General features: G+C 37.9%; 1 pseudogene; it reads left to right on the plus strand.

Annotated features, from left to right (window-relative positions):
• The first annotated feature begins 321 nt into the window (after positions 1 to 321).
• LOC150039700 (renal cancer differentiation gene 1 protein pseudogene) lies at positions 322 to 634 on the plus strand (annotated as a pseudogene).
• Positions 635 to 10,167: the final 9,533 nt, after the last annotated feature.

Below are 10,167 nucleotides of genomic sequence, written 5' to 3' on the forward strand. Positions count from 1 at the left end.
TTAGAGTTACATTATATTCACCAGATAGACAGTGCATTACTTCACAAACATTGATACCCTTTCTCATGTCTTGGTCCCCATTTCCCTCCCCCAACCTGCCCTTCATCTTATTTTCCCCCTTCCGTATCCAACTTCAAATAACCAAATACGCATATATACAATACATCGGATTACCAGGTGAAATACTGTGACAATATGATATAACCAAGGGACAGCAAAAGAGATGAGAGATAACATAGTAGATTAAAGACAATCATTGGAAAGACAGTAGGTGACGGTTTGGCTGTTCGGGTACTGCTCCATGGTGCCAGCCACTTTCCCATGGCATCCGCTGAGGAGCTTCACATTTGTTCACCACCTCTCCCACCTCCATCTTCTCCTTTGTCTTTGGACGAGTTTTCCTCCTGTGTAAGTGGCTGGAGGGCTCTGAGTTGGAGTGGTGGACCACCTGGAGGAGGTGGCACAGAAGATCAGAGACACATCATTTTCATTAACCAAATTTCTTGAGGCCACATCTGCAGTATCAGCTCAAGTGGAAGAGAGTGCCTTTAAATGTACAGAAAATGCATGCTTCCTTAAGACTTGGAGAGACCTCTTGAAAGAAGGCTATGATTCTCTGAAACCTGCCAACTGACTATGACTGTATAATTCACCTTCTCATATGGATTTGCACATGTGCGGCATATATAGGACATTCTCCAACATTTCTGTGTACTCAGAATGAATTTTTTTCTTCTTTTCTAGACCTTTGTGAAAGCATAATATTGATGTGATTTTTTATGTTAAAAAATGTGTTTATCCTTCCTTTCTATTCTTTAAATGTTTTGAGATTCCTTTACAAAAGTTATTTCTCTCAACAGATAATTTTAACAGTGTCTTAGTATCACCAGATAATTGTTTTAAAAGATGGTGCATGTCAGAAGATCATGTTACAACCCAAGCGATATGATTAAATTTGCCCCTATAAATCAGCTCCCAGCTCTATGAAAACAGAGACAAGTTTATGACTTCCAGACCTACAGCACCTGATTCTCCACAATTTTTTGTTCAGTAAAACATTTGGCAAACATGATTAAAAGCTTCCCCCCTCTTTTTTGGAGGCATGAACACTAAGATCATTTTCCTAAACAAAGATGTGTGAATATGAACTAAATGGGAAAAAATTCTCGCAATGGGAATTGAGGAGTGTGTGTGTGTGTGTGTGTGTGTGTGTGTGTGTGTGTGTGTGTGTTTTGAGACAGGATCTCACTATGTAGACAAGACTAGCTTCATACCGTAGGTTCTCCAGCCTTAGCCTTCATGAGTGCTGGGATTGCAGGTGTATACCACCATCCCCAGCAGGGTGAATTGAATTTTGACAGCTTTTTGTTGTTGTTGTTGTTGTTGTTGTTGTTGTTGTTGTTGTTGTTGTTGTTCGTGGGGCTTGAACTCTCGGCTTAGGGGCTTTCGCTGAGCTCTTCAGTTCAAGGCTTTTGCCCTGACCCTGGAGACACAGCACTATTTCTGCTTTTCTGGTGGTTAATTGGAGATAAGTCTCTTAGACTTTCATGTCCAGGCTGGCTTTGAACTGTGATCCTCAGATCTGAGCCTCCTGAGTAGCTAGGATTACACGAATGAGGCAGTGCGCCAGCTAATGATAACTTTATGAAACAGAGAAGTAAATTTTCCCATTGCGTGATGCTTTTGAAAAAATCATTTACGTTAGAGAATAAAAGTATGTCTAGAGAAAATATGTCCTTTACCCCCATTTTATTTTCCTGATAGTCATGGGACTTAAACTTGGCCATACTTATAATTCCTGAGCTTTTTTGCTCAAGGCTAGAGCTCTACTACTTGAGCCATAGTTCCACCTTTTTGATAAGATAAGATTCTCTTGGACTTCCCTACCTGGGCTGGCCTTCAATAGAGATCCTGAGATCTCAGCCTCCTGAATTGCTAAGAATACAAGGATGAACAACCAATGCCAAGCTCCGAACTTATTTTTAAGGTTGATTGCCTTCACAGTTAATATTTCTCACATATCACGTTTTCATGTTTGAATTACATTATCTGTGTTATTGCTTTTTAATAACTTCAGAAGAGACAATGTTTCTAATGTGTTAAGTGATGTAATGTTTTGTATGATTTGACCTTACTGACCATGTTTAATTTTAACTATCATGTCAAGAGTGACATCATATATTTATGACTTTTGAGCATCTTTGATGTGATATTTTAAGTCTTTGTAGATCTATTGATGTATAAAGAACTGTATTCAAAATCCACACAGTGGATTTTCAGTATAAGACAAATATTTTTCTTAAATTTTCTTGTATATTCCGAAAACTGTGATTTTTAAAAATGTATAAAAATAATTATCAAAAGCAAAAAAAGGACAACCATCTCTCATTATATGGATTTTGTTGCTATATCCTGGAGGTCCTTTCATTTAGCATCATTCTATATGGCCTTATGTATCTAGGTTTTGTTCTATTGTAAATCTCTTCTAGGAGAGCCCAAGGTTTCTACTGATTAGAACAAATGAGGGAAACCATTGAACCTATGTTCCTTTCAGTCTGGCTTACTTCACTTAATATGATTTTTATAAGTCTTTCCATTTCCTTACAAGTGGAACAATTCATTCTTTCTGACAGGAGCATAGAATTCCATTGTGTAAAAGTACCACATCTTGTTGATTTACTCATCAACTGAGGGGCATCTGGGTTGGTTCCATATCTTTGCTCTGGTAAATAGTGCTGCAATGAACATCCTTGTGCTAGTGAACTGTGGACCTGGGTGCTATTCCTGAGCTCCTCAGCTCAAGGCTAGTGCTCTACCAATTTGAGCCATAGCACCACTTCTGGTATTTTAGTGGTTCATAGGAGATAAAGAGTCTCATGTAATTTGCCCAGGCTGGCTTTGAACCAAGATCCTCTGATCTCACCCTCCTGAGTAGCTAGGATTCCAGAGATGTGCCTTCAGCATTTGGCAGAAAATATTCTTGTGATGTACAAAAACCCATAAACAATATGGATACCTTGTTTTAAAATGATTTCTGTTGTGTATCACAACACAATCTAACTGAAATCTACAGAGTACAAGTAAACACACATAGCCATTTAATTTTTTTACTTCTTTTTATTATAATTAATGGAAGTGTTACATTATATTCACCAGAGAGAAGGTGCATTACTTCACAAACTTTGATCTCCCTTCTTAATTTTTTTGGGGGGGGCAGTCCTGGGCTTGAGCTCAGGGCCTGAGCACTCTCCTTGGACTTTTGTCAAGGTAAGAGCTCTACCACTTGAGCCTCAGCATGACTTCCAGTTTTTTTCTAAATATGTGGTACCGAGGAATTGAACCCAGGTCTTCATGCTTGCTTGGCAAGCACTCTACGACTAGGCCAAACTCCCGGTCGCTAATTTTTGTTTTTTAAATTTTATGGATCTACATTTTGTATGTGATACCAAGGAATCGAACCTGGGTCTTCCTGCATATGGGCAAGCACTCTACCGCTAGGCCAAACTCCTGGCCAAGATTATTGAAGCCACATAAAATTTTAATCTTCTGCTGCCTTGGCTGAGGATGTTTTGTTTGGATTGTGCCACTCCTATGACCAGGTTTTTATGTTACATCTTTATTTGGTCCTGTATCTCTAATGGGATGGTCAAATTCTTCACATGAATATTTAATAACATGAGCATTAGGGAATTCTCAAACCAGGTTTATATCCTCGGTATTGATGTCTCTTTGGCCAAAGCAGGTTAAATGACAGATAGCAAGTCATTGCACAAGCAAGCACTGAATATTTAAATACTGTGAAATGTGCCACTTGACAACTATTATTATTTTTTCCTGAATGAACTTTGGGTGAAAAATATTGTTATAACATGGTATTTAAATATATAAATGAATGAAGTTAAGTAAAAATGCTAAATGCAACCCTAGGATACTTTTACATTAATACAAAAATAGTTCATACATCCCTAAGTGTATTTCAGTCATAACTACTTTCAATGAAGATTCAGGGATTTTTTGTTGTTTCAATTATTTTTGTGGAAAAATATTTTAAATTTAATTCTGTTTGTATATTAACCTGGAAATGAGTTGCCTTTATAGTATTTATCTACCAACTAATGGACTGTGGATTCATGTTTGGTGGACAGTTTAATACTCTATTTGAGGCTAAAAAGATTATTCTCTCATAAGAAGGCTTTATGCTTTTCCAGCCTATGTATAATATTTAAAGTAGGAAAATTTGTGGCAAAATCACAGATTCTGACTACCTCATTTTCCTCCTTTTGCAGCCATACTTCCAGAATCTTCTGTTCATTATCAACAGCAAAAAGAAAGAAAGGCTCTCTGATGAGTTGCTTTTTATTTCTAACATACTTTTACATTTCCAGGTTTTGAACCTAAGGTATCCAAGCCTTAAAAGCAAGACAAATTGAGCTTCCGCAATATGTTTCTAAATCAGATAAAGATGACTTGAACCTTTAGCCGATTACAAAATGTTATGGTCTGCTTAAATTGAGTGCAGATTTGCTGCAGGATGTTTCTAGTTTTCCTGATGTGAGAAAAAGCTGTCACACTTGTGATGTCTTTCAATGACACTGAGGAGGTGACCTGGTTTTGTTTTTGTTTTTGTTTTTTGTCAGTCTGGGGCTTGAACTCAAGGCCCGAGCATTCTTCTTGTGCTTTCTCAAGGCTAGCGCTCTACCACTTGTGCCACAACACCACTTCCTTTATTTTCTATGTATGTGGTAATGAGGAATCCAAACCAGGTCTTCCTGCATGCTAGGCAAGCACTCTACCAGGAAGCCAAACTCCCGGGCCCAGGAACATTCTTTACTGGGGAATTTTTTTTGATGGTCATGGGACTCGATCTCTGCACCTTGGTGTTCCTGAGTTCTTCAGTTCAAGACTATTGCCTTACCCACTGAGCCAGAACACCACTTTCAGTTTCTGGTAGCTAATTATCTCATAGTCTACAAAAGTCTCATTGAAAGTAGTACTTGGTCTGGCTTTTTACTGCAATCCTCAGATCTCAGCCTCTTGAGTAGCTAGGATTACAGGATTGCATCACTATGCCCAGCAAGGGAAAATTCTTTTGGTGCCGTGTTTCTTGCATCATATGAACTCATGTTGAATTTGTGTGTTTTTTTTTCTTTATCACCAATTTTCTACCAAATCTTTAAAAACCTATATACTATATTGTCTCATTAATTTTTCTGAAAAGTTGTAATATTTTCACGTTTTTGTTTTGGTATTTTTGCAGTTTTGGCTTCTGGGATGCTAATGGGCCAGGACTAGGGCTTGAACTCAGGGCCTAGAGCACTAGCTTAGATTTATTTATTTATTTTTGCTCAAAAATGTCATTGGGGAAGGAATTGGCTTAGTGGTAGAGTGGTAGAGTGGTAGTGTTTGAGAACATTTATGTGGTACTGAAGAATCAAACCAGGGCCTCCAGCATGCTAGGCAAGTGCATTACCACTAAGCCACATCAAACCCATTAACTTCCTTTTTTGGGGTTTGTTTTTTGCAAGTCCTGGGCATTGTCCTTGGGGTTTCTCAAGGCTAGAGCTCTGCTACTTAAGCCACAGTTCCATTTCTGGCTTCTTGTATGTAGTATGGAGGAATTGAACCCATGTCTTCGTGCAGGCTAGGCAAGCACTCTAACACTAGGCTAAACTCCTGGCCTTGTTTTTGTATTATAAATGCGCAGTGGGGTATAAGTATGTATCTGCCTATCTTGAGGATCATTTTTACAGAGGACTTTTCACAGAGAGGGTTGCACTGTACAGAATGGTTGAGACTAAATATTAGATAAATGAAATCAGCATCCCATCCATTTGCATCCCTCCCAAATATATGCATATCCTGTTTTGTCCTCAGGGTTATTTTTTGTGTGTGAGAGCCCGTGCAAGGGCTTGATTCATGGCCTGGATGCTACCCATTAGAACTTTTATACAAAGCTTAGGCTCTGGCATTTTAACCACAACTCAACATTCTGGTTTTTTGCTGGTTAATTAGAGGTAAGAGTCTTACAGAATTTATTGCATGGCTGATTTAGAACTGAAATCCTCAGATATCAGCTTATCTTGAGTAGATAGGATTACAGTATTTTACAAACTGTATGCTCACATGTATCTCTTCTGATCCAAACCCTCATTGTTCAATCTAACTGACAAGATGTGAGGAAAGATAATTGGCTATGTAATTTACCAGATGGGCTTCTAGTGAGTACATATTTCCACTTCCACTCTGAAACCAGGGGAATGTTTCTGATACATACTTCCAATATCTCCCATAGAGGAAATGATGTTTGAGTATATTTCCTAATATTTCAGATAGGGGATGGTTTTGGTGTTTGGAACTTGATGGGCAGAGTTCATCAACTGTGTTGTGGGCACAGAGCTGATATTTCAGACAGGAGGATTTTCATCCCAGACAGACTTTTAATCCAGATCCTCTGATTTCAGTCCTTGATTAGCTAGAATTACAAGTGTGAGCTTCCACCACCAGCTGGTTCATTTTGGAAAATTTAATTGTTTCTTATTTGTTCCTTTTTCTTTCTTGGAAGATTGATCTAAGTTTGCTGTTTGTGCATCATATTGAGGGATTTCTATAATACTACTTGGCCTCTTGAATCGTTAAGATTTTTTCATCAGCTCTGGATGAATGAAATTGATTTAAAGACAGTAGTATTTTCCTCCGGACATGTAGGGTAACTTACTTATGTTCATTTATCCTTGCCTTTGCTTTCCCAAAGCAAGCCACATGTTTCTGTAACACCCTATTTCATGCGGATATTATAGTTAGAAGCTATCATCTGCACACTTCAGAATAGTCCCTGCTTTTATAAACTTATTAAAATATTAGGTAGAAGGATGGTGACTGTTAGTTTCATAACTATACCATAGGTTTTACTCTTTAAAGCTCATTAACTCAAGAACGAATTAAATATACTCAAGTAATACTACAACATGGCTGCTATTGATTTGATGTGTGTGCAGATGATAATCAGATTTCTTAGGATACTGAAAAGATTTCTTCAAGTTTTCAGGAGTAGAGGGCTATGCTAACTGGGAGGAGATAGTAATGATGCTGAAATTCTAGGAATCGGCTATGAAGCAGAATTTCAGGGCAGAGTATTTCCTACGGACATAATTTCGAAGGCTCATATCAAGAATATAAAACTATAACACCCAATAATGGAGTACTCAGCGTCACATTTTGTTTGTTTTATGTGAGTCTTAGGAATTGAACAGAAGGCCGGGAACTGTCCTTGAATGTTTTTTGCTTAAAGCTTATATTCTACCATTTGATCCACAGCTCCACTTCCAGATTTTTGGTACTTAACTGTAAATCAGAATCTCATGGAATTTGTCCATGCTGGCTTCAAACCTGATCCTGAGACATCAGACTCCTGTGTACATACGATTCCATATGTCAGCCCCTAGAGCCTGGCTAGTATCACACACACACACACACACACACACACACACACACACACACACACACACACACACACACACATATATATATATATATATATATATATATATATATATATATATGTAGTCAGTCATGGGACTTGAACTCTGGGTCTGGGCCTGGGTTTTGTCCCTGAGCTCTTCAGCTCACGGCTTTCACCCTACCCCTTGAGTCATATATCCACTTCTGGTTTTCTGGAAGTTGACTGGAGATAAGAGTCTCATAAACTTCAGTTCCCAGGCTGGCTTTGAACAGCTATCCTCAGATCTCAGCCTCCAGAGTAGCTACGATTACCGATGTGAGCCACCATGCATGGCTAAATTATTTTTTAAGTCAACATTTTAATAAGTTGATATACAGTTGGTATACAATTACATGAGTAATGAGTACATTTCTTGAGAAGATTGTTACCCCCTCCCTCGTTTTTCTCTGCTTTCCAGTCCTCAAATTTCTGCTGAGGGAGTACAGGTTGTACAGTTCATCTCCATTCAGTGTCTTATAAGGATCACTGTTGAATTGGTTTGCCCTTCATTCTTTGTTTTTACCATTTTATTATACACTTTCCCTTCCCTACATCAGATAAACCAATATACAAGACACAGGTTACCCAAAGCAAACACAGTGACTATAGAGGATAAAACTAAAGCAAAAAGAACAAAAGAGGTAAAAAGCAAAGTAAAAGAAAGAACATCATAGGGAAGGGGGGAAAACCAAGACGGGTGTGGGGTGTGGGGGGGAGGGAAATGGGTACCAAGACATGTGAAAGGGTATCAATGTATGTGAATTAATGCACCTTCTATCTGGCAAATATCATGTAACCCTTTTACTAATTACAATAAAAAATAAATTAAAAAAAGAAAGAACCTCATAGAGTACATTAGAAGCAACAACATCAAAAACAAACAAACAAACAAACAAAAAAACCTTGGGGTTAAAACGAAGCACAGAGATAGAATGCTTGCCTAGCATGTATGAAACCCTGGATTACATTCCTCAGCACCACATAAACAGAAAAGCTGGAAGTGCCACTGTGACTCAAGTGGTAGATTGGTAATATTGAGCACAGAGTGTCTCAAAGTGACAAAACTTTGTCGCATTTAAGTCACGCTTCAACACTTTGCTAATAACCAGTTACGTCATTTGGAAGAAAGTCCAATTTTCAAAAAAATCACTAGCTAGGCGCTGAAGGGTCACAGTTGTCATTCTAGCTAGCCAGGGAGATAGTGGTTCAAAGTCAGTGTAGGCAGAAAGACTGTAAGTTTCTTCTCTCCAGTTAACCACCATAAAATTAAGTGAAGCTGAGGCTAAAATTGGTATAGCATAAGCCTTGAGCAAAAAGTACTCAGAGACCTTCCCCAGGTCCAAAGTTCAAGCTCCCCACTAAGAATGAAAAAAAAAAAGATCCTAGATACCTCATTTTAGAAAGTGTATCTGGATATCTGAGCAGATTTTTTCCTAATCTTTCTTCATTTATCTCACGCAACCACATAATCTTGATCCTCATCTGACTAATACCTGCTTTGTGCTTATTAAATTCATTCCACATACTCCAGTAGAATCTGGACAGCTAACAGCCACTTACCAACGCTTTATTCTACATTTAAGCCAGTAATGTCTTCATACCATCTACACAGTCAGCTAGATCATCTTTCCACAAGTATCATTGAGTGTAGAACACACAGAATCCTAAACAATTGTTATAAAACACCTTGATTCATTAAGAAAAATTCTGTACCACTTAGAGCAAATCCAAGAATGGTCTTTACCTCCAGCCTCTTTTTTAAGATTTTATTAACATTGATATTTATCTCATATTTCATATATCATGATAAACAAACAAGTATTCAAGAAGGGAATCTATATACAATCACTGGCATATAGATTATAGAATATAGTTAAAATTAAGCTGAGTCTTCATATGTCATAGATACATATTAATCAATATAATAAAACACATGTCTACAGAGTCAATCGTAGATTTTTATGCCTATGTAGTTATGTTTATATATCCAAGAGTATGTCCATTACCTTGGGTACCCAACTATTGAGTCATCCCTCTTGTACTGTTTGAATCTAATATCCATATATTAAGGATACCATGCGCCTTTTGTTCCTTTGGTCCTGACTTATCTCACTCAACATGATTCGCTCTAATTTCATCCACTTCCATGAGAATCCCATTATTTTGTCTTGTCTGTTGCCTATGTAGAATTCTAGTGTGTGTGTTTGTATTTCTGTGTGTGTGTGTGTGTGTGTGTGTGTGTGTGTGTGTATCACAGTTTTTGTATCTATTCATCTGTAGTAGGGCATCTGGTTGTTTCCATCATCCAGCCTCGTTTTCTGCAGATATTTTTTGGAGTCTCTTTTTTTATTGTTAGGGTAATGTATAGAGGGGTTACAATTACATTTACAGGTAGTGGATTGCATTACTTCCCACACATTGATAACCCTCCTCATGGTTTTGTCCCCAGTTCCCTCTCCCCACCACTTCCCAATCATCTTGTTTTCCCTCTTCCCTTTCCTATTTCAATTAAACAAATAAACATATATACAATATGCCAGGTAACAAAGTCAGATACAGTAACAACATGACATTAACCACAGGGCAAAAAAAGAGATGAGAAATAACATAGTAGATTAAGAACAACAATCACACAAGATAAAGCTCTCATTTCCATATCCTGGAGATAT

This window comes from Megascapheus bottae, unplaced genomic scaffold (assembly GCF_031878675.1).
Source record: "Megascapheus bottae isolate mThoBot1 unplaced genomic scaffold, mThoBot2.hap1 HAP1_SCAFFOLD_62, whole genome shotgun sequence".
NCBI classification, from domain to species: Eukaryota; Metazoa; Chordata; class Mammalia; order Rodentia; family Geomyidae; genus Megascapheus; species Megascapheus bottae.